Source organism: Cuculus canorus, chromosome 7, assembly GCF_017976375.1.
Source record: "Cuculus canorus isolate bCucCan1 chromosome 7, bCucCan1.pri, whole genome shotgun sequence".
Taxonomy (NCBI): Eukaryota; Metazoa; Chordata; class Aves; order Cuculiformes; family Cuculidae; genus Cuculus; species Cuculus canorus.
In genome coordinates, this window is record NC_071407.1 from 17,762,981 (window position 1) to 17,788,835 (window position 25,855).

Sequence of the window (25,855 nt, forward strand, 5' to 3'; positions counted from 1 at the left end):
CAACCTATTCTGGGTTGATATGCATTTAATCAGACTAAGCACAAAATCAATCAAAAGCTGTGAGACTATGTCTACCATCCCTGCATCTTGAGCTTCCTCTCTGTGATGTCTGGAAGTCTGCGTTCAGCATGGTGCTAATGAGACCATGTGGCTTTGAGCTGAGCATGCTATGGAAGTTTGGCGTCTCTCTTCTCGGGCTTTGGGCAGATCCTCCCACAATACAAAGAGTATACACAATCCTGCTTTGTAAAAGCTGTACTGTCTGCAGAAGTTCATTCTCACATTACTAACTTGTTGAGTCTCACCAACAAGACAGGATCATGGACTGCTTTGCTAGAAAATTCTGTAGGAAGAAAATTATGGTAAGAAATGCAGGCAATACTTCAAGAGATTACAAGCTTTTGAGTCTAAGAAATCACAGGCAAAGCCCTTCTAGAGATGCAGTTGTTTGAATAAAACAAAATAATGTCTGGTTTAGTCCTTAAACAACTAATAGCATTTACTGAAAAGGTCTGACAAATGCTCAAATTGGATCATTCTGTGGAGGGTCTTGCTTTATATTTAAAAAAATTAAATCTTTATTTCCTCTTCCAAAAAGCTGTTATGTATCAAGAATCACATTCTTGCTAAATTCATTACATTCTCCTGCATGAGTACCCATACTTAATTGGCAAGTGAAGTGTGTTTATACTTTATATTTAGGCCCCGATTATATAAATACTGTCACATTGTACTGTGTACATACATATGGAACAGTCACCTCCTTATATTTTAGAAAGGTGTATACAAGCAGAGATTGTGCATCATTGTTAACTGTTGTTTCATGCCTCACTGCTATTTCTAATCTGTATCACACAAGTTTCAACTCCTATAGTTGCCATCAAACACTAAGAGATTCTAAGAGAGGAGTGCTGTCTCAGATATAATACCTCAGCTGGCAGCTGCCTGGTATTTTTTACAGTATCAACATGTTTTTGAAAACAAACAAACAAACAAACAGAAACCCAAGACCCAAACCTTTTCACTTTCAAAATTTTTCACAACTGGTAATGAGCAGAGTTGCCTGTTAAACACATTTCAAGAAGGTTTTTCTAAAGCAGATGATAAACTATGCTAAAGGTATCATCAAATATCTGACATTTTTACATTACTACAGCCTGTACACACTTGGCATAGTTTTTTTAGATGCGACTATTTTCTTCTGCACCGCGAGAAGTTTATTTTCTAGAGGCTTAAAGCTAGAAGGTTTCACTTAGCAATTTACATAGCAAATTTCACTCCATTCCCTAATCTAATATCCTTGATAGGCTTTTAAGAATAAAGGGCATAATATTCTTAAAATTATTTCCCTTTATCACAAATGCATAGATGAGAATATGAATTTTTGACAAGGTATTTGGCTTATGGGAACTTGTTGATACACATAACACATAGCCTGCTCCTATCATCATCATGCTGTCTATTTAATAATTCGCATTTAAATACAAGACCTTAGTTGCCGCAGCTCAGTAGGAATAAAATTAAGGAGATTTACATTTTCCTGCTGAGAAATCTGCAATGCTGTCTAATGTTTTATCCTTGTGTCTTTTAAACTTGTCAGAAACACTGGTGCCATCTTAACCTTCCATCACTCAGGAACTAAGATATGTATTTTGGGGCTGTCTTCCCCTAAGCATCAACTTACCAAAATCAAGACAAAACCCATTGTTACAAAATACATCAAAAAGAGATACTTTCAGAGACTGCAAACAGAGACCGCCAATTTACACTTTCATCCGATGTATTTTAAATCTATTGTACACATTTCTTCATTGCATCTGTTGGTTTCTGCATTTGTATCACCGAAGCAAATCCCCCATCAGCTTCCTTTGTTTTTAAAAAAGATCAGTGAATAGCATAAAAATATAAGAACAGTTGAAAACGTTCAAGGTGAGGTATTGAAACTGCTTTTGGATAATCTTAGCATTCCTCATTCAGTAAGTCACTTTTTTGAGGGAGGAAAAGTCAGCTGCTCCATAGTTTGTCTGGAGTCTAGGTCCATCTGTCCAAATCTTAGAAACACAATTTTTCCTTAGTAACAAGGTCAACATTGTTAACTTCAGAGCAAACATTCTCACTCTGAACATGACATCTCAACGATGTTATTGTCCAAATCACTGGCACTGATAGAAACAAGAGCCAGTTTAAATGGTACTTTGGTGCCCAAAGAATAATAAACTTGTAACTACTTACAAGAACACTATAAGTAATCTATTTAGCATAGACAAAAGATGATGAACATCCCCACTATTTTGATAAGTGTCTCTTCTTCAAAGCCACCATACACAGTAACGCTAATCTGAAAAGATGCAAATATTGACAAGAAAAAGTGAAAGGTAACTGCTATTCTACCACATAATTTTCTCCCTCTGTTTATAATTTTATCATACAAAGTGCTTTAAGAGCCACTAAGATGATTAAGGGATCAGAGCATCTGTCATATGAGAAGAGGCTGAGAGAACTGAGGTTGTTCAGCCTTGCTCGGGGAGGTTCTTATCAATGTGTATAAATAACTGACAGGGAAAGTAAGACAGAGCAAGAGAATTCCTAGTATTGACCTGTGACAGGACAGAATGAAGTGGGCACAAATTGAAACATGGGAAATCCCATTTAAACATGTGGGGGAAAAAAAAGTCCACGGTGAGGGTGGACAGATGCTGGAATTGTTTGCTTGGTGAGGCTGTGGAGTATCCACCCTTGGCAATTTGTCTAGTTGACCCTGCTTTGAATAGAGGAGATGGACTACACAAACAGACAATGAGATGGACTGCCAGTCTCAAAAGGTTATGATCAGCAACATGAAGTGCAGCTGGAGGTTAGTCATCATTAGACTACTCCAAGGATTGATAGTGGGACCAGTACTGCTTAACTTTAATGGCCTGGTGATGGGACATAGTACACACTCAGCAACTTTTCAGATGATGCAAAACTGAGGGGAATAGTTAACACACCCGATGGTTATGCCACCACTCACGAGGACCAAAAAAGCCTTGAGAAATGGGTCTACAGGAGTCTTAGGAGTTTCAACAAAGGAAAATGCAAAGTCTTGTACTTGCAAAGAATAGCCTCCGCACCAGTACATAGTAGAGACTGACGGGCTTGAAAGCAAGTTTGTAGAAGAGGACATTGGTGTCCTGGTGGACATGAAATTAAACATGAGCTATCACTGCATCACTGCAGTAAAGGATGGTAACAACCACCTGGGCTGCATTATAAAGGGTATTACCACGGGTCAAGAGAGGGCGTGAGGTACATCTGGAATGTTATGTCCAGCTGTGGATTCCCCAGTAAAAGAGACATGAACACACTGAAGAAAGGCTAGTGAAGGGCCACAAAAATGACTTGGGGACTGGCACATCTATCACATGAGGACAGACTGAGAGAGCTGGGAGCATTTGGCCTGCAAGAAAGAAGGCTCAGGGGAGATCTTATCATTTTCTATACATTCTTGATGGAGGGTGGAAGGAGGAGTAAAGAACACTGAGTAAGCATCTCCTCAGTGGTGTCCAGTGAAAGAACAAGAGGTGCTGAACACATATTGAAACACAGGAAATTCCATTTCAATATCAGAAAAAAAAAAAGTTTGTGAGGTTGGTTGAACACTGGAATTGGTTGCCTAGAGAGGTTGTGCAATATCCATCCTTGGAGATTTTCAAAACCCGAGCAGATAAGGTCCTTAGCAACCTGCTCCAGCTGACTCTGCTTTAAGCAGGAGTAGTCGGCAAGACGATCGCCAGAGATCCTTTACAATCTCAACGATTCTGGGATTCTGTTAAACATTAATACTAACCAGAATCACTCAACAGGTTTGGAATATGCTCGCTACTTGCAGTTCTAGGCTACCTGTGAACATAAAGTGTTAGTAATTCCAGTTGAACTGTATTTGGGCTGTATGTGATGGTGAATGCTCCAGTTTTCTCTCACAGCCGTGACATTGGTTGCTGGTGAGTGTGCAGCATGGATGCTAGGGATACACTCAAGCATGCACTGGCTCTGTCACCTCCTAGTCTTCATTGTCCTGTGGGATCCACTGCGGTGAGCACCTTAACATAAACTAAACAAAAGCCACTGTTTTCTTCTTAAAGATCAGTACAGATCAGTATCATTATATCAAGCAGCAGCTTTGTGTCCATTCCCACTTTGCTCAATCAGATGCATTACTTGGCTTTTGAACATCTACAGCCCAACTCTCACACCGGAGAATATAATTTCAGAAGTGGATAATTCATGTAGGAAATGAGCTCTCTGTCAGAGGTGGTTCAGGATGAGAACGGGGGTGACTACATTTGGGTTCTGGGCTTTGTATTACCACTAACCAGTCCTAGAGAAATCTGTGCTGATCTGTATTCACTCAAGCTTTAATTATGTTTATTTCTTGCTTTTCTTAAAAAAAGCAAAGAAATCATACTTCTTGGGAATTCTGGGGCAACTGTCAACTAGTGTTCCCTAGCAAAACAGCTTTGCTGAGCAAAGCAGCCATAGAGGCACGCCTTCTGATTTTCTGTGGGTAAAGGAAGAATCTGTGTATTATGGGGCAGGAAGGGCCAAGGAAGACAGGAGGAAAAAGCTTGCTTCCACAGAAGGCATTCCATAGGTTGACTGAAGAATTCAGTAAAAGAGTAAACAAAAATCCGATCAAAATAAAATATCTTTTTTTGAAAGCAAAAAAGCAGATTACTTTTTAATCTATCTACCTCCAGTAATTATGGAAGTGAATGTACAGGATGTACATCAGCATTACCTAGCCACACAAGGGTCTGGGGCAAGCTGGATCCCATTCACTGAAAAATTCGACACTATTTTTATTGCTATTTAACAAAGCTGGCTAGATTATGCTTAGTGCAACTATATCCATTCAGCTAGCACACCTTCAGCTGCAGTGGAAACACACTCTTTGAGAGTCTGTCTGGTCTAAAGCCTCTCCAATCTAAACTGTGTGAAAAAAAAAAAAAAAAGATGCATTACTGAACCTGTTTTATACAAAGAGCAAAATATTTCTAGCTGGTTTCCTTATAAATTTCTGATGTCAGCCACACAGAGAGACACAACTGTTTGGGAATTAAACTTCCAACTCTCAAATTCCAATACAACGTGTTAATCACGTTATTCTTCATCTGAATGTTCATCTGACATGCATTTAAACCAGACACCTAATCTCTGAGGTGAGAGATTTTATTTTGAAAAAAATATTCATATTGAACACTTAACCTACATATTGCTCTTGATATGAGCTCCTGAAAGTAATCCAGATATCTGCAGTTAGCTTTAGAACAGGATTGATAAGGAATTAAAAGGTACATCTCAAACTTTCAGCATATGGAGGCAAGCATAACATCTTGCAAGCTAACATATTTGGATTCTTCAGAATTTCATACCTTACATAGAATGTGTCTGAGTATTTATAGCTATATAATCTTATACACTTACAAAATGTGAAATTGACATTGTGTTTTAATTTTATTTTTGCATTCAGTTTTAAGCAAGAGTTAATGACTCCTTAAGATGACAAAGAATGAGACCCATCAACTCATCCTTCTTTTCATATTAACAAACATCTCATGAATGTGAATATCGCTGTTTACATACCCTAATCCCACACAATACCTATATGACTTCCTGAAACAAGTTATTTTTATGCCTCTATGATGTAATTAAATGTACTTTTAGCTACATGGTGATGAAGCGGTTGTTGGTTAATACACATCTAGTATTGATAGAGTGTTTCACAGTTACACATTCATTATTAAAAAGGAAATAAAAATGCACAGTTATGCTCATTTCTAAAGCAGCAGTTAATAGTAACAATCGCTGAAACAGAAATACTGTCTCACTTTATATTTGTAATTAACTGAAAGTATTTTCGGTTGCAAATAAAAAGACCACTATTACAGATTCAAGCACATACACATATTATACTCTGCAGTGAAGTTTAAAGAGAACATCTCCATCATTGCACCCTTTGCAGCATGGCTAGAAGTGTACTTGCAAACTACTCCTATTCCACCCATGTACAAATACCACAACCTCACAATAATTAGGAAGGAAGATGTCAAATACCACCAGTGCCCACAGTGCATTAACAACTCTTAGAGAACAAAGTGCCACTCCTGCTAACACCTGTAAGCATTCCTACGTGAGAAAATTCCAGCACCTCATTGCCTAGTAAAAAATGTTCTGGAAGCACGTGGACACTACCAAGAACTGAAGTGGTTCTCTGGTTTACTGCTGTACTGCAACTCTTATTCTTGAAGCCACAAAGATTGCACTATAATCCCATGGGTGATTCATTATCTTTGGTTAATGACTCATTGAACTAATAGCATATGAGCAGAGATGAGGAAAGAATAAAATTTTCAGGCAAGATTCAAACATTGTTATGTAAAGAAAACTGCTTACAGGAGGAATGCTACACTGCTTACATCCCTACGGACTCCATGTCAACAAAAATAACAGGAACCTTTTTGCTCTATTCCCAAAACAGTAAACCTGAAAAATCTCTGTAGATTCCAGCAAAAATTTTAGTTTCACTAGAGACTAATGCCAAATATGATCCTTCAGATCTCATTTCCCTACAAAAGAAATGCATTATGGCAGACAGGAGTAGAGGAAACATAAGACATTTACACAAAACATCCAAAAGACTCCTGCACAAGAAAATAACACTCTAGTTTGAGGAAGCTGAGCATCATGCAATGCACAAAACTGTATAAGTAGCCTGTTTTCTGCAGTAAAAGGAAAGACACAGAAGACTTACCAATCTACGTACAAATCCATGTCCACAACAAACTTAAATTCTTATTTTTCAATTCGTTCAGGTCTTGACCACCTTCAGTGGGACACACTGCTTAAATACACACCTTGAGTATCTTTGATGTGTGTATTCCCTTCTCAGTTCGAGTTAGAAATAATCATAATTTCCCTCCACCGTGAGAACCATGAAATGGGCTCAAAAGCACTGAGGATATCTATAAAATACCCTCTTCTTTCTTTCTGGTAAATTTCTGTTCAGATGCTACCTATAGCTTTTGTTAGTTTAAGTCTCAAACACTTCCTAGGTCATCCTGCTAAATAACTGTGCTAGGTCTGGCTAGGATAGAGTTAACTTTCTTCGTAGCAGCTCATAAGGTGCTGTGTTTTAAGTTTCTGATCAAAACAATGCTTATAACACACTATGTTCTAGCTGTTATCTGACAGAATTTGCACAGCATCAAGGCCTCCTCTCTCTCCCGCTACCCACTGCAATGAAGATTCAGGGTGTGCAATAGGTTGGGAAAGGACACAACCAGGCAGAGGACCTGAGCTAACCAAAGAGATATTCCATGCCATATAATGTCATACTCAGCCATAAAAAGGAAAAAAAGAGGGGAAGCTACCTGTCCCAGTGCTTGGGAACTGGCTGGACATCAGTCTGCCTGTGGGAGGTGGAGAGTGATTGCATTTGCTTCACTTGCTTTGTTTTCTCTCATTTTCCACTTATCCTTCAATTATTAAATAATCACTTTCTTATATCTCAATCCGCAAGTTTTTGAGCTATTACTCTTCCTTTAATCTTCCTCTATCACACAGGAGGTCACAGAGTGAGTGACCAATCAGCTTGTAGTGCTTAGTTGCCTATGGGGGTTAACTACAAAACCAAAATAATTGACAAAATTAGTTATGTCCAACCTTTTTGTCATGTTGTCCAGTGATGTGTGAGTAGGTATTGACAGCTTATGCACACTTGTGACATGACTAAGCCTGTACTTGTATTATACCCCCATGGATACTGTCCTATTTCACCGTGTCCAGGTACAGATGTGCATTGTATGACATGACCAACACCTTTGAGCGATGGAAAGAATGTGGGGGTGGGCTGGATGCCAGATGAACTACTTACCCAGCCACCATTCAGCTTAGTCTGTAGTTTGCCTATATGTCAATCAGCTATACGGTAATAATTTTGTATAACGCTAGATATTGATTTTGTGTTGTCAACATGAATGCTTTCAACACACCTGTCCAGAAATAAACATAAGAGTCTACCAAAACATGGCCATCTACTGCACACGCTTCTCTCTTTGGGAAGAGAATATGTTAAAAGCATGATAGATGTTAGGCACATAGTTTAATACACGGCTGGAAGATGTTTGATTTATATGGCAATAAACACAGAAGTCATCAAAATAATAACATGATCTTATAACAGACAGATATTTATATCAGGATATTATTTTTACTTTTAGAATGGGAATATACCAGATACAATTGACAGTAATTTTGGGTGCCAACACACTGATACTTGCTACTTTTACTGCATTCATAGTAAAGCACCATTTGTATTACTGAATATTCTTAACGTCCTCTCACTAAGCACAAAAATGCTATGTCACATCAAAAATTAAAAAATCCTCTTAGAAGTAGATTTTCATACAGAAATTTAACTAGTAAAATAGAAATCAAAATGCACAGGCTATAGCTTAGAAGTTGTTGCAAGCAATTTTCCCTATTGACTTCAGTGGGATTTGAACCTGTGGCTTTTGACTCTTAAAACAAACACTGCATCACTGTCACACAGGTGAAAATTGCCATGAACACTGGAGTGTACAGCAGAACTTGTGTAACCCACTTGCTATAGCAAAATGAGCATATCTTCCAGGAGCTTAAAGATTACTGTACTTCTGAGGCAAGCTCTTTCTTGCACACTACTGGAATATAGCACAAAGATGACAATGTGGTTATTAACAAGGATATTTATCAATTAGAACAAAATATTTACTTGCTTATAGTGGTAAGAAAAATTCTGCCAAAATGAAGAGAAGAAATCCGAAAGATGGGAATCCTGACTTCTTAGGACTCCTAAGCATCTGCTAGCTTTATTTACACAACATAAACCCTTCTGTTACCTTAGTGAAGCCAGGGCATACAGCTCCACACAATGTTTATTTTCTCTAACCTTATTTGCAAAATAACTATGAGACCTTCACTCAAGTCTGGCTTTCTTCTTTCTGAAAGAACTCTTCTGGAACGTTGACCTTGGACCTTTCTGCACTTTATTCAGTTTGCTTTTATAATTTCTTAAAACAACACATCTTTTCTACATTTATTTTTAAAGAACATAAAAATATAAATGGAGAGGGGTTTAATACAGAACAAATAGGAAACCGTATTTTTAAAGAAAACCAAATGGCCAAGCACAGCTTACTTTGAGACCAACATGTTACACAAATACAGTACATGCTCTCCCTTGTCCTCGAGGGCCATCTTTTGCAGAGCTATAGAGCTAGCTACTGCTTTACTTTCCCTACGGTTTGTGAATACTAGCCACCACAAAGGAAGATAAAAGGTCATTTAAAATTTAAATAGCTGGGTATTTTACAAGGGACCCTGTCATGCCTTTATAAAGTGCTGACAAACCATAGTAGATATACTGTTCTTGAAAGCTCCTCATCTGCCTAGTAGCATCCTACTGCCTTCTCCATATACATGTGCTTTTACTGAATTAGCAACCTGAATTCTGGAGAATTTCAGGTAATTGCATGCAGGACATTCTCTGGCAGGGCTGTATATAATTAAACATCTAAATGTTACAGTGAAGACTGACCACACAACCTTTACTGTAATACAAATTAAGTCCAAAAGATCACTGTGATCATCTAATATGAACTGCATTAAAAAAACCCGCAAACCACAGGACTTCCCTGCATTAATTCCCACTTGATGTTCAACAGATTACTTTGACTAAATCACCCGTCTTAATTTTCAAGATCACCAGTGCCAAGGAATCTACCACAATCATTAATAGTTCCACTTAGTAAAATAATAATAATAATAAAAAAGTCCTTAGTAGTAGTGTGAACTTTTACCACCTCATTTGCAAAGCTACAGTCATTTGACTTTCTTCTAATCTGCAAGACTGAACCATCTGGTTTTGAACATCAGTTACTCTATCTCAAATTTCAATTGGTTTAACCAAAGATAATACTAAGGGGTGGCTTGATTCCTGGCTAGAAGTGCCACCTTAGTTTTACTGAGCTGTCTCTCACGCCTCCCTGAGACACAGCATGACTCCCAAGTCCTGTGTCATTTTTTCAGGTCTTCTGTATACCCTTTCCTACTTTTCTCCATCCTCCTTGAACTGCAACTACCAGAACCAAGCTCAGTATTTGAGAAGAAATTACAGCGTTAAAAAACACAGAAGCAATGTAATTCATTGAATGCTGACTATTCCCCTTACCCATTCATCCAAGACTACCTTCATTCTTTTGTCTCCCCTTGACACTGGCAGCTGATTATATCATGACCCTTCAAAATTCTTTTAGAAGTCTACTTTGTGAAGGAACAATAAGGCATTCTGTAAATAGAGCCTACAAATAGTTTCTACATAGTGATTTCTCTTTTGCTATTTATCCTGTTCTCAAATTTTATTATCTCAGATGTTCAAGAGATCCAGAATATGCCCATGGAAGTGTATGAGGCTTCTACTTGAACTCACTTAATGTCAGGGAGCTTAATTATATTTACGTAGAATATATTGATTTTAGAATTACTCACATTTTTTTTCTACTGTTCCTCTCACGAACACCTAAACAATGCATATTTACTTATACAGTTTCAAGTGAGGAAAGAGTTGGTAGGATATGAATGCCTACCCCCCATATGCATTCTGTGGCTTCCATCTCCTTTGCAATGCTTTTCTGACAGTTAAGCTGCACTCTAGTCTTAAAATTTGGATCAAAAGTCTATTGTAGGGAAATCATAACTGTATTACCTTAAGAATATTGCTAGATTATATCTCCATTTCATTTCTGCTGATGCACAGGTTCTTATTCAAGGTTTTGTGTTATCTAGTTAAACTACTTTTGTAATGAGTTTCTCCTGTCTCTGCTCCTTTCTTCTTGTGACCCTGAACACAAAACTAACAAACTTCTAACTGCAGCATTTTATATCGGCTGAAGTCAGTACTTAGCAGCAGTGAGATCGTAACTTGGATCTCAGTTCAGTGGGCGCTAAATGGGTGTTTTTATAGAACAGCACCTAGGATATGGGCCTAGAAAACATAGACGGTGATCTTCCAGTCTTCTATCTTGCAATGACAAAGGGAAATCATTTGAAATAGTACCAGACAGTCCTTCTACATAAGATTAAAATAATTAAGCCTTTTCTCTAGGATTGGGTAACCAATTCCAGCCAGTCAACTTGAAATGCAAGTATACCTGGTTTTAGCCTAACGAGCTTTTACACAGGCAAATTCTGGAAATAATTACTAGTTAAAAAAATGCAAATGTAATGCTACAGAAGTGGAAAAAGAGCAATTAAAGTTTTCTAAATTTAAATAAGCTTTTTGGGTTTTTAAATACGATTTGATTTCAAGAGAAAAACCTTTTTTCCTTGCTTCATTCAAATTCAGAATTTCCACAATAAGCATAAAAGATTCAAATTGTGGCCCTTTAAATTAGCAGGAATGCTTGCCAGTGCCTTCAGTGGGAATATGGTGTCAGAAATAGACCAAGGTTTTCTCTAGGTGAATGCATAGAAGATTTCAACATCTCCAGTATTAAGAAAATGAATTGCCTTTTGATTTCATATTGTGGAGATGGAAGAATGCATCTCAAGAGTATTTACATATGGTTTTCCTTCTGATATCTTAAAGAGGAACCAAAACATACTCAAAACGCTTTCAACAGTGGCAAAAAATTTTAATACTAGGAAGTTGTCTTGACTTTGTGGCTAGTTTTCATACAAATAAGTTTTCTTACAACAGAGTAGAAAACAGTCTGAACCCATTTAAGCATAGCTTTTCTGGTAAGAAGTAATCTTTGCCTGGCCACCACAGACTCAGTGGAACTATTTTACATGCAATATTCTATATTAAGTAAGGTTTGTCTTCCAGAACAGACAGTGACCTGAATTCCAAGAAAAATATTTAGAATTTCATACCAGAACTTGTACTCTAGATTCTTCTCCACAATCCTTCTGTGATTTCTTTTCAATGTATGCAAGTTTCTTCTTATTCTGAACTTTATCTTCTACCTGGAGTTTTGATCAGTTCCTTGTGCTTGTGAGATAAGCAGAAACATGCAAAGAAAAAAAGAGACAATGAAAAAAACCAACCCTAAGTATGAAACCTTACTATCTCAGAAACAGAAGTGTTGCAGAGAAAAACACAATCATAAGACCTAGAAACCTGCAAGTGAAAAAGAGTGCAAATGAATGTTTACACAGACAGCAACTTCAGCCCCCCAAACTGAAAATATTTAGCACCCACCTGTTCACAGAAAACAACTTTGCACTCTCAGTCATTAAGCCCAGTAGTCTCTTGTGCAGGTAATTGCAACGCAGTTCACTCATGCAGGGACCTCCTGACTATGAAGGTACTTCAAACTGTTACCCTGCAAATATACAATATGGTCTACTGCCTTTCCTCTAAAGAAGGAATACAGCCTAAACATCTCCGTCTGCATCTGTGCATGGTTCAATAAAAAGTACAAGCGGCTAAAGCAACTATTCTGTCATCATGGTTTTTTCCTATGTTAGCAGCGCTCAAAAAAGTTCTGGAGCTCCTACTCTATGCTCCGCTTCTGGGTATCCTAATCTTAATTTTAGTGCATAGTAAGACAAGAGCACCAACTGCACAGCTAACAGTTGGATTTCCCTGCCCTGCTTAGCTATATAGATTACATGGAATTACTGCTTTCTTTGGTATAGGTCCAGTGGCTGATACGCGCAGAGCTGGAGACTTCCAAGTGAGCGTTGCTCATGATAACATGATAAAGTGAGCCATGATAGAGCACCAAGTTTTTAAGGTCCTAATTAAAACCTGTGGCGCCCACAAGATACATAGAAACAAGGGATTAAAAAGCAAAGTTACTATAGTTTAGCAGCTAAGGTAACATATGCGATACAATGTAAAAGTATGCAACTCTCCTGTAAGATAACAGTCACCATCTTTCAATGCCAACACTTAACTCCTCCCTTTTACAGCCCTATCACACCAAGTTGTCTGATCCATTCTGACCTATAAAGCACTCCTGCAGCACAAGCTCCTGAGACATCTATCAGTACAGGACACTCAGCAATATTTATGCATTTCTTACTGGTAGGAAAACACAGGAATCAACATTTAGCTGTCAATCGCCACTCCAATAAGCAGGATCAGTAATATCCCACTCATTGGGGTATAAAAGAAGAGAAGGTTCTGTACTGTCTGGCTTTAAGTATTGTGGGGTTCTATCATTCTACAGCTACACTTGTTCTTTCCTGAACTCTGCCTGCCTCTTCCCAGAAACACCATATTCAGAACACACCCATAAGATCACTACCACAGCTTCCTAAATAACAGTTTGTTTGTTTTAGTAAAGTATTTTTAATGAATCTTGTTTGTTTTAGTGACAAGAAAAGTTGCAGGCTGAGTCTCCCAGCAGTGAGATAGGTCTGTGCTGTAAGCTGCCTAGAAACCATATTCTGGTGTTACCATGGCACTGAGCCACTGTTAACATACTCCGTCTTGATATTATCCTAACCATAGACAGATATCTTTTCAGTTTCTTCAAATTCAAGCCGCAGCAGCTTACATCTGCTTAAAATCACAGAGATGTGTCCCGATACATATTTAGTTTAAGGAATAAAATTGCATCTTTGTACCTTCAAGCAGCACACCCAAGTACATTATGGAAAAAAGTACCTGCATGTCTAGTGGCTCTCCCTGAACTAATTTGTCTGTTGTAGTCATTTGTCTAAATACACAACTTATAGGCAAAACCATTCTCTTATCTCCATGAAACCAAACTCAATAGAACTCCATATCTAGATGGGGCCCTCTGAAAGTAGTACAACTTCAGTAAAAATTAGCAACGTTAAAGAATGTGCGTCTTCATACACATGAATGATAACATGGATTTTAATACTATGTATGTACATTTCCTACCAAACAACTTAGTGTAACAGGCAGTTATTCTCTTTTTTTAATTCTCTGTTCTCATACAGGTGTTTGAAGTCACACACACACACGTCCACTCACTCCTGTAGTATTTCAACGCTCCCCAAAAGAATCTTCTCCACAACCTATTTAACAAGGCAACATTGCTAGCCATAACTTACAGATACAGAAACGAGAGACGTATTAGTCTATGTCCAAAGTGTTCAAAGTATTAAGGTTCAATTTTTCAGGACACTCGGGACTCTTCACGGTAAACAGCTCGGTTTCACATGATTTTAGCTGTACTGGCGATGTCAGAACACTGGCAAATTTGGCTACATGTGTCTCACAAATATTAAAAGCTGAATAGCTGTCTATGAACCCAAGACCTACATTACCTGCCCAGCATGAAAGAGTCATTTAGCACCCAAGATGGGAGATACTGGTTCTCCAAGGCAGCATTCAACCTCCCTAACCTCATACTACTCTTTGCATTCCTCTCAGCCCATTCTACACCTTGCTGTAGACAACTCCTACTGATAAATTCCTAAACACTTTACAACTGCACAGTAAACAATGGGGTGTTGGGGAGAAAGCCTTTTAAGAACAGAATTCAAGAGCACTACAATGGATAAATGATGGTCACACCAACAGCCTAAAATAAGAAATATCCTAACATTTTAACCCTAAATAGCTAAATTTTATCCAATTTAACCTAAAGTTAATACACCTTTAAACTAGCTATATCAGAAGTCTAATTTTTATAATTAACAATGCCCAAAATACTGCAAATCTACTTCAGAGTCAGTATGACTCCATGCAGTGTGGGTTGTCAGCAACTGGACTTCTGCATCCACTAAACAGACCTCACGTTTGAAAAACCAGAATCAATACTGAAAAAACAAGCACTGAAGCGAAGGGACGTTGTTTGTCTGCTGCTCTCTTTGCTATTTGTTGATAGCAGAGATAAAAGAGGCTTAGGAAGTATGCTCTCTACTGGTTTGGGATTCCTGCCCTCCTTGGAGGAGAGGACCCTTGCAGTTTTGGACCCTTACCTCCCCCTGAGTAGATAACTTCCCCCTTCCAGATAACTCGGCATCCATCTCCACATTTCCTTGTGCCTAGACTTTTCCAATGGTTTTCTGGCTTCCTTTACCCTCTGATACTTGCAAACAGAAACCACTTGTAATTCATTGCAAAGCAGTCACCTCTTCTTTCTCCTTCATGACGTCTGTGACTCTTAACAGTCACAGCAAAGCTAATCTCCTCCTTCACGATACATTGAGATTCAAGGAGGAATGAAGATAGGCAAAGTTCTACTAAACTACTTGGCTGCAGACGCTGTCTTTTGACAATTGCACCGTCAAACTCTCACCAGCCTCTTCTATGAGCATATATAGACTTAGATTTTTTTTCAAAGGCTTGTACTTTAATCAAACACTATTCTATTTTCACAAGAACAGGAAAAACTACATTCATAATACAAGGGCAATAATTAAGACCAATTTGAAGTCCTGGCTTAATGAAAAGGATACAAAAACTTGTTTAACTGGGCAAAATGACAATTTTTCCCTAATATTGTTCTTAGAATTATTTAATCACTGACAGTTTTCTAAGCAATTCAAGGCAGGGTCAATGGTAACTTAACTGTGGTAAGCACAAGCAATACTTGTGGTTAGGCTTTCCTCTATCTACAGCCATATTCACTACTGGCATAAAGTCAAATGCATCAACTGAAGTTTATATTACAGTATTTTTTATTAGCCAAGGCTGAAGTCCTAAATTATTGGTATTTTTATGGATTCTGCCTTGGATTCAGGAGATATAAGACACTTCCTTCGAAAACATACAGTAAAATTGACATGCTAAGCAGCTATCATCGCTGGTAGGGAAGACAGGAGATTTCTGTTCTGTCATCACATTATCTATCAATGTTATCACATATTATCCTGTCCAAAAAAAAGGAGGGAAACTGTAAATACAAAGGTCAAATGTTTGGCAGATTTTTGGCAAATATTCTTCATTTATCAGAGGTGCCTGAGAAATCCAGGTACAGGACAGCTAGATGGGGGAAGCAGGGAGGGTTCTCCACTTTCAAGAAAGAAGTCAGATATGGAGTCTGCCCTTAGTAGTCCAGAATCAGAAAATATCAAACTTCCTCCAGCAATTCATGCCCCTGTGACCCAAACCCACTTCTAGTTCAGCAGGCTAGTAAAGTATGCACAAAACGAAGATCAGAGATTACCTTAAATAAATACTAAAGAACTATTTTCTTAATGTTCACTGTGGTATTCATGCGGTAGTTCAGTGAATGTAATTGCCCATGTATTAGCAAGACCTGCAGGTGCCAGAATGAATTGCATGAGAATGTTTTTCATCAGAAAATCCACTTCTCACTTCTCAGTCCTGATCTCCAAGTCAAACATGGAAACAAATGTTAATAAATCTTCTAGATATGAAAAATGACAGACTTAGTGGAGAAACTGCCTCTACCACATGAAGACACTCCAAGTAAAGCATTCTGCTGGTAACAATTAATTTTCTTCCTGACCACGATGGAGCACTACTTCCCAATTCCTCCCTATATTAATATCTCCTTTGTTTTACAGGTGATAACCACACTTTTGCCTCAAATTAGGCACTTGATTGCCATAATTACAATAAACTTGTCCTAAATCTACAGTTAACTGAACAGCAGAGCTGATCTAATGGGCCAGTTGTACCAAAAAAGGGAAGCACCATTCTGGAGCTTGTTGATCCATCTGTAAATCCATTATTGCAATGGCCTATCAGAAAACTTGCCTTTATTAGTTTCTTGCCGGGTAAGTTAAAACTTAATTTATTTTGGGGTCCAATGATTGCCAAGGCTCAGAAAGCACAGGAGATAGCAGCACTTCCATCATTCAACAGCAGTGTCTATAGATGTCTTCTAAAGCCACACCCTTAGTTCAGGGTTTGCTACTATTGTTTGAGGCCTGTATGCACAATAGTTTGTGTGGTTTTCCTTATTCTATTAGTAGACGTAATAAGAGCTATTACACCTTGAGAAAACAGATATTATGGAAAACCTCCTCTGTTACAAGTTTGTCACGGATTTCATCCAGCTCCACACTGAATTCACTGGAAAAGGTCCTCTGCAATTAATGGAAATTTTGAATGGTAGACTAATTCCATGTAAATTCACATTCTAAATTTTCAGCAAGGCATACACAAAAGCTAAACATCAACAGCACATTTTAAACACTTTGTGAGGAACCAACTGTCACTCAGTAAACTATTGGAATAAATCCATTTGCATTCTGTGATCACTGTCCACACAAAACACTTGCAAATTTTGGTAAATATGTATTTGGGATAAAAGCATGAAAATTTACTTTGTCTGTGATATATCAAAAGAGTTAAGATGGAAAGCTGAAAAATATTGGTTTGATTAAGCAGCTCTTCAAAAATCACTTTGTATGCAGGGAAATTCTACAGCAAGAATCAACAAAGAGTACTTAGTCAAAATATCATTTATGTCATACAAAGGGTCTTTTGTCTCTGCCGCTTGTACCGATGATTCTTCAAAAAAGTAAACAACAATTTTATAAAACCATGGAAGAAAGAAACATCTTTAACTTCATTCAACCCACACGTTGGCTATTTAAAAGCTGATCTTCCATCTGAATAAAGAACTGTGTCTTCATTATGAAATTAATCAAGAGACCAGTATCCTACGTATTCCATTCTTCTTTTTGTGGGAGGAAGTAGATATAATTGCACTTGCTTTAATTAGCAGTGACGCTTCTCTAAGAATCACTCAAGACTTTTATCTCAAGATCAACTACTTTTTTGTGGCAGAAAGATTTTATCTGTCTGTCAGATTTGATCACTAGTAACTAGCACTGAAATCTATCTTCAGAATATTTAATTTTTAGATTCTATTACTTTCCCGTGCTTTGTTAGGACGCAAAGATTTTAATAGATATAACACAAAGCAAAAAAAAAAATCTGAAAACTTCTATCTAAGACACTTAGGTAAACACATAATGCTGGCACATTTTACATCTCTAAGAAAAGTAACAATGTCTCTCTTGGGGACTCTAAACACATACTGGGTTAATCTAATGAACAGACTTTTCAATCCAAATTGAACTAATAAGGCAATAGCATTTTACCAGTATCCTTAAAAATAAGAACCAGAAGCAGGAAGCACAATGTGATGCCTTCTGCTATTGAAAGGAACTCCACTGTCTTTTCTTTCTTCTATGTAGAGGTTCAGATTCAGGAAATTAATATCTTTTTATAGTTCACGTCATCAGTATTACATTGCATCAGCAACTGCTAAGGAGATTGGGCGTTAAGAGTTGGAGAGCTGCTTCTAGGAATCAAGCCCTGCTATTGACCAAGGCCAGTAAGCGCTATCACAGTAGTGACAAATCTAAAATAGGAATTATGACCGTACTAGTAATTTCAATCTGCAGGTACTTCTTCCCTGCATGACAAATTCACAGACTATGAAAAATGCAGTGACTAAGAGAATGCCAAGACTGGAAATTGAAACTGTTCCATAACAAGAACATTTTCATAGGTTAGGATGCTCAGTGAAAGCTACAAAACAGCTGGGGCAAAATACGTTACAGATTATGTTCTTGTCCTATATAAGGGTTTTTTTTTTTTAAAAAAAGTTCTTTACATATATTATGCCCATTTTAAAATGACTGAAAATAAAAATGAAATGTCTATATGGAGGTGAAAACATAACAATTAATCCAAGTGTGTTCTCATACATCCACACTATCCATATGAATACATACTAAAACACTTTGGTATCTTATATGATGATAGAAACTTTTTTAAAAAAGGGTTAACGCATATTAAAATGGTCCATTGTATAGTTCCAAAGAGAAATCTCAGCTGACAAACTAACTTCTGGAAATTAGTTTGTCAGCTGCAGCCACTCGGAAATATATGTTAATGTCTCATTAAAAAGTCATAAAATCATCTATATGATCATACAGCTACTAGTTCACAGTTGTTGCAAACTAAGTTGGGTATCTTCTTGTTTTGTTTTGTAAAACAGAATTCATTATTACTTACTGAAACTGCTACAGAGCAATAATATTAGTCCTAAAAAAGCAATCCATGAACACTAATACTTTTAAAGACCACTACAAAGAGAAATTAATATAAATGTACCAGGTAACACTATATAGAAAATCCATCTATTTCCTATGCTCTGATACAGTGCCAATGTGAAATCACCCTTGTAATTACAAGGTGAAGATAAATCGCCTCACTGTCATCACGTTATAACTATGGCTTTAGTTCCTCCTGGAAGAAGTCAATTGCAGCAATTTCATCTCTCTATAATCAGTGTAAGCAGCTGTGAAGGGAACCAGGATATACCAGGTTCAAAAAGAACTGTGTGATTCCCAGTCCACAGCTGAACAAACCTCTACTCAGGGTACCACAAGAAAATCACCAATAATTTATTTTTTCTTTTAAAAAAAAGCAGAACCAGAAGATACTATGAAGATTAGAATCAATTTGTCTCTTACAGAAATTCATCACATTTGAGAATTTCTGTGAGATTTTTCCCGCTGAACTATGTTAAACCAAAAGTGAAGTCTTACATTTCTTAGGGCTTAATTTCGTTGTTGGTGATGCTCATGGTCTCCCTCACTGGAGTGTCACACGAGTCACAAAGATGTGAATTTATATTTGTTATTCTCTTTCATTCACACTGTTGTCCATTTGGAAACATATTTTACTTTTAGTGTTGGTCTTTGGACAAATGTTCTACTAAACTGGCAGGAGTTGGGTTTCTTGGCTTTTTTTTTTTTTTTTTCTCTTTGCACTGGGATGGAAACACAGTAAAGATTCAGGCAAAAACATCTAAAATGAGGACTATTATTTATTACTTATTTCCATAGAGACAAGAAGCCAGATAAGCCAGGATACTGAAGTGCTGCAAATTTTACCAATACAAAACTAATGACAGTGTTCCCTGAGAGCCCATAATACAAAAACTAAGCCGTAACAGGTGAACTGAACAAGTGCACACTATGGAGTTGGGAAGATGGGAATAAGAAACTGGATGCGAACAATTCAACAGCAATTACAAACTACAACCCTCCCTGCAGGTATCAGATTCTACTCACTGATTCAGCTGCCTGCGATCCATAAGCATGGAGCTATAGATTTTTCTGAGGAAGTGGATAACTGCCAGAAAGTTGCCAAAACCAAAATATCTTTGTCAGAAAATAATTTTGTAATGCTGCCATATATGCATAGAATGAATCACACAATGAATCAGGAAGAAAACACAGCTTCAACATTTAGGTCCCAATACGATTTCTTAGTACATCTCCATGAGTGATTTAGTAAGCAGGAAGGGTTCTTTTTGATAAGGATATGCTTTGAGTAGAAGTGGTACGACTACAAAGTGGTTTCCCTCCTTGTGGAAGAAGCAATACTGAAGCTGTGCACAAGAGGTCACCAAAGGCACCCTGCTTGCAGCCTGGATAGCTGGTTCCTCAGCGCCCATTGCTCAAGGCCAGTGTGGTACACTCTCCAAAACAACTGGTGCAAACTCAACTGTCAGTGAAGATTCGATGTGCAAATGCAGTTCTCAAACCAAAACAGGTTGCAAGAGCCTGAAGCCTGGTGCCTCCCTCTTTGAGACACATGGGTCAGCAATGTAACAGTGCCCTAAGGAAGTGAGGATCCTCCCATCAACTTTTACTCTTGCCTCTAACCTCTCCTGAGAAAGTATGCCTTCTCCTCTTTTTCTAGTTAGGTCTTTTGTGAAAATAGGATTATTAAGGCATATTAGCAGGCTACTGTTTTGATTTCAGTCAAACCTCAAAACACATACAAACCAACAAAAAACAAAGCAAAAAAAAATTATACCATAACAGGAATGAAATGACCAATTCACAGAAGCAAATGGCCAGATGTTAGGAAAACTGCTGAGACATGAATGAATTCAATTATTAATAATGGGATAAATGGTTTCAGCTTTAGGTAACCAGTCAAAATTATTTGTTTCACATGTAAGAACTAGCAGTGACAGCCATTGAGACTATGGCGCTCAAGTAACACCATATATCTTTCATTCCAGAAGTGTCCTACAGTTGTCTGTAGACAATTTTTATAAGCAATGATTAAGATAGTGACAGTAACATCGATATTTCCCATATGCACACATGCAGTTAGATATACAGTCTTGTCACAGCATGGTCGAGTTTCCTGACAGTGCTACACCTGCTCTGCTCGTTAAGGGCTTCAGTCTAAAGCCTGTCAAGCTGGTACTTTTCATGGCACTACATTTACTGGAATAAATGCAAAACCAAAAACACAATAATCAGTGGAATAAGCTTCACTGCAGGAAATGTCTTAGGCGCTATCTGCCAACATTCAAGAACAGATTACCTGTAACTCTGACATACAAAGCGATGCACCTTGGTAAAGTATCAACTTTTAATAACTATTTTTTAAATATTTTAAATATTGAGACTAGCAATAGAAAGTAAACTTCTTCCCAGACAACTAATTCAGATGTTTTAACTGATGATTAGGGGAGCAAACAATCCCTGGGCCAATGTGTAGTTGGTGCAAGTTTTCAACAGTTGAAGAAAGGATTCATTTTTCCAACAGCAATATGTCTTTCTACAGGAATAGTTCAAAACTTGGCTTGAGACGGCTACATCTGTTCAGAAAGGGTCTTTAAAGCAAAAACTGTGAAAAGGGAAGAATCTATATTTTTTTTTTCCATTGCAATGTTAACCATTCATTGATAGCTGGAAGGACATCTGAAGGTGCTGTTGGCACCAGTCTTTCAGAGCACAGAATCTGCAAAACGGATGATAACTCGAACAAGTTTTTGAGCAAAGTACTAGTAATTTCAAATACACATTAACTGTATCTCTTTTTTTTCTTTCTCATAAAAGGCAGTGTAAGATTTGATATACATTCATAAATTTATCATGCTAGGCACAAAGTCTACGTATCCAAACATAGCAAAAACTGAGATACAAAGTTCAGACACTCCACTTTTATCTGCACTGCCCTCCGCTGTTCTCAAAGTTCTACATCCTACAGTAATCTGCTTACAATTCTAAAAATGGAGCTTCATACAGCAACCTTAAACCAATCCATTTTATCTCACTTTATTTTGCACATTCTGCACACTTAAGAGTGAAACCTAGAATTTTTAACTTCTACTTTGACAACTAGAGCACATAGAGAGCAGGGGGAAATGGCTAAAGCAGGCAAAGCGACGAATCAATCAACTTCCAGTATTATTTGCTTTACTGCTCTCAGCTGAGGTCTGGGCACATAGAATGCCATACCCAGTATATGTTTCTATCTTCCTTGTAAGGAAATTAAATAAAACCGATGATTGCTACTTGACTGTTGATTCAAATGCACAAACAAAATAGTATTTTGTCCTGTTTGTTAACTTGACCACCCAATATACCTAATTTAAGAGTATCTGTATTACAGCATATTCACACTCTCATGCAGTCTTAACTTGGTTTACTTCAGAATCCTGACAATGAGATGTTAAAAGCTGCATAAGGAACCCTGAAGTAACACAGGATTTCCACACTTAGGTGCTCCAATCCTATAATTAAGGCCACAAAATCATTATCGAAGTGCATCCAGTTCAAGGCAAACAAAAATCGTAACATACCCCCTCTCGCCTACAGTAATAAACACCTAAACCAACATTTCCCATAACTGATTTATTCCTCCATCCCTGTTTGAAGAACAGCTAGAGGTACAAAACATGGGCAGCAAGATAAAGGATACCTCATGTCAAAGGAGACAGAATGGTTTACCTGTAAGATGTGCAAAGATATTCATATACTTCCAGATCATAAAAACCAAGTGCTTGTATGGATAAGACACTACCTCCCTGTTGTAAACAGTGGCTTAATTTCTCGACGATGGCAGTTATGCTGAGAAAAAAAAGAGGAATTAATCTTGTAAAAGTCATTTGTTCGGCCTTTGTACAGGGAGAGACAGATGTGTCAAAAAACATGGAGGATGGAAATACCACTTCGGAACCAAGTTAGAGTTGAAAGAAAAAACATATGTAGCACTCAGCCCCAATGCCATTTAAGCCAGCAACGGGCAAGAGGATCAGGTACAGAAGTCTGTTTAGGTACAACCTGAATGTGTTTATTAAATAAAGTGGCTTAGTTTGTTTTCCAAATACATATTTATAAATTTTTACTGTAGCAGAAACTAACTATTTTTGCTTAACAAAACCAAGCAAAACAAATCCCACAATAAAGGCGTTTAGGATCTGTCTCCGGCTTCAGGGTATGGACAGCGCAATACCATTTTGGGATTTTTCTGTTTACATTTTATTTTAAGTTAATACACTTTGAGCAACATAGTTACTTAAATCTCAGCATTAACACCCCCCTTTTGAAATGTGGATAAAATAGAAGGCAGCAAGTTGATACAGAATCATAGACCGGTTTGGCTTCGAAGGGACCTTAAAGATCATCCAGTTCCAATCCCCCTGCCATAAGGCAGGGACACCTCCCACCAGACCAGGCTGCCCAAGGCCCCATCCAACCTGGCCCTGAACACCTCCAGCAATGGGGCAGTCACAATCTCCCTGGGCAACCTGTTCCAGTGTCTCACCAACTTCACTGTGAAGAATGTCTTCCTAATGTCTAGCCTAAATATTCCCCCTTCCAATTTAAAGCTATTCCCCCTCATCCTATCACTACGTGCCTTTGTAAAAATTCCCTCCCCAGCTTTCTTGTAGCCCTGTCAGGTGCTGCTCTAAGGTCTCCCCGGAGCCTTCTCCTCTCCAGGCTGAACAGCCCCAACCTTCTCAGCCTGTCCTGGCAGCGGAGATGCTCCAGCGCCCCGAACACCGTGACCATTCAATCCCTGAGCCAGGAAAACAGCAATTGAATGTTGCAAAACTTTCGCAGCTCACAAAACAGCCGCGGGAAAGCCGGTGGGTTTGCAAGCACCGTCTGTACTTCTTACACCCCATCGCGTGTCAGAAACTGACACCGACCTTCCACTGTGTACGGTAACAACCACGGCTCCCTCACGGCTGCGCGCGTGTGTGCATGAGAGATGATTCACTTGCTTCTATTCCATGGAACTGATGATTCATTCAATCGTCTCCAGATCATGTTGACACACTAACCACGCACGTAAAGAAAGCGAAAATCAAGTTCTTAAACTTTGCCATGCTCAGACATTTATTTATTTATTTTTTTTTTGAGAAACGAGAAAATGGAACGGGCGGAGCGGCAGAGGAGAGGGAGCGACGCGGGCTGCGGGGCAGGGCAGGGAGCGGTGCGGGTTGGGCGCGGAGCGGGACAGGGAGCGGCGCGGGTTCGGCGCGGGGCAGGGCAGGGAGCGGCGCGGGTTCGGCGCGGGGCAGGGCAGGGAGCGGCGCGGGTTCGGAGCGCGGCAGGGCTGGGAGCGGTGCGGGTTCGGAGCGCGGCAGGGCTGGGAGCGGTGCGGGTTCGGTGCGGGGCAGGGCAGGGAGCGCGCACACGTGCGACCCTGCGCCCCGCCCGGTGCGGGACCCGCTCCCGCCACGGCTTACATAACCGGCCGGAGCTAATCGCGGCTCATCACCCGCAGGAGTAGACGCGGCTCGGCGGGCGCCCCCGGCAGGACTGGCAGCGGCTCCCGCCGCAGCGCCCAGGAAGCCGCGAGCATCGCGGGGCGGCACCGGCCTCCCCCGCGGCGGAGCCGAGGAGAAAGTTCCTCGCCGGCCGCCGCCGCGCCTTTCGAGCCGCGTTCAACAACTTGTTCGGGCGCACGACCCCCCCCGCCCCCTCTGCCGCCCTCCTTACCTTCCCCCCCGGAGAGGCCGCGGGCAGCGGGGCGGCAGCGCGGGCGGCGCCGGCTGGGCGGGCGGGCGGGGGCGGGGCGGGCGCGCGCGCCTCGCCGGAGCGGCCGGCGGGGGCGGCTGCGGGGCGGCGCGGGGAGCGGCGCGGAGGGGAGGGGAGCGCGGCGGAGGAGTTTCCCGGGGCTTGTTTACGCATCGCCGCCCCGCGCGGCGCGCGCGCTGCGCTCTCTGATTGGACACAAACTGGGGCACGGCGCGGCGCGGCCAGAGCCGCCTCCCGGCGCCGCGCGGACCGAGCCCCCGCCGGGCTGAGGCGCCCCGCGCGCCCCCAGGGCTGCACCGCCCGCTCCGCGCCGTCCGCACCGCACAGAGCCGCGCATGCCCCGCGCCGGAGCGCGCATGCGCTGCGCCATCCGCGGGGGCGCCGCGGGGCAGAGCGCTTTGTCGGCGCCCGAGGGGGCGGCGGGGCCGTCCTGCTCCGCTGTCCCCGGGGGCCCGGTGCGTGCGCGCCCGCGGTAGCGAAGGACGGAGCGGCTGCGCCTCGGGGCCGCTCTCCGCGCCGTGCGGCCGCGTTTCTCTGCCGCTTCGCTTTCTCCGGCTCCTGCCCGAGCCCCGGCGCTGCTCACCCGTGCGCAGAGCGGCCCGTTCCGCTCCTCCGCCCCGTGTCCGCGGGGCTCCGGCCGGGCCGCGCTGCGCCTTCGCGGCTCGTTCCTGCTGCGCCAAGTGTGACTCGTACCTTATCATTCGTAAATTCCCCTGGAAGAAATAATTTTAACCGAGGAATTAACGAGAACGTGGCGCGGTCGTATGACGTTACTTATGTGTGTATTCTAATTAAGCAACTTCTCACGGTGCCTTTTGCTCCTATCCCACAGTCCTCAATGGCAACAAACGCAACGTCAAAATTTATGCCATAATTGCTCTTTGCAACAGGAATCCATAGCTTACACTCTTGCTACACACAAGAAAATACAGAAATTTCCCTGACTCATTTTCAGATAATAAGTAAGCTGCTCAATCGAGTTTTCGTGGGACTTGCTGGTAAGCAGAACCAATGGTCCCTGTAACCTGCTTCCCACGCGAAGTTTGGGATAGGG

The 25,855-nt window shown here is 40.2% G+C and overlaps 1 protein-coding gene across 4 annotated transcripts in view; it reads right to left on the bottom strand.

Annotated features, from left to right (window-relative positions):
- PCGF5 (polycomb group ring finger 5) overlaps positions 1-25,494 on the bottom strand; it is a 67,668-nt gene extending 42,174 nt beyond the window's left edge. For 2 of the 4 annotated variants that reach the window (XM_054071658.1, XM_054071653.1), the window contains exons 1-2: positions 24,763-24,826; positions 11,956-12,073 (exon numbers count right to left, since the gene is read on the bottom strand). The gene's annotated coding sequence lies outside the window, so the exon portion shown is untranslated. Of the gene's footprint in view, positions 1-11,955; positions 12,074-24,762; positions 24,827-25,384 lie in introns of those variants that run through there. The other 2 variants (XM_054071656.1, XM_054071655.1) reach the window with 2 other exon arrangements.
- Positions 25,495-25,855: the final 361 nt, after the last annotated feature.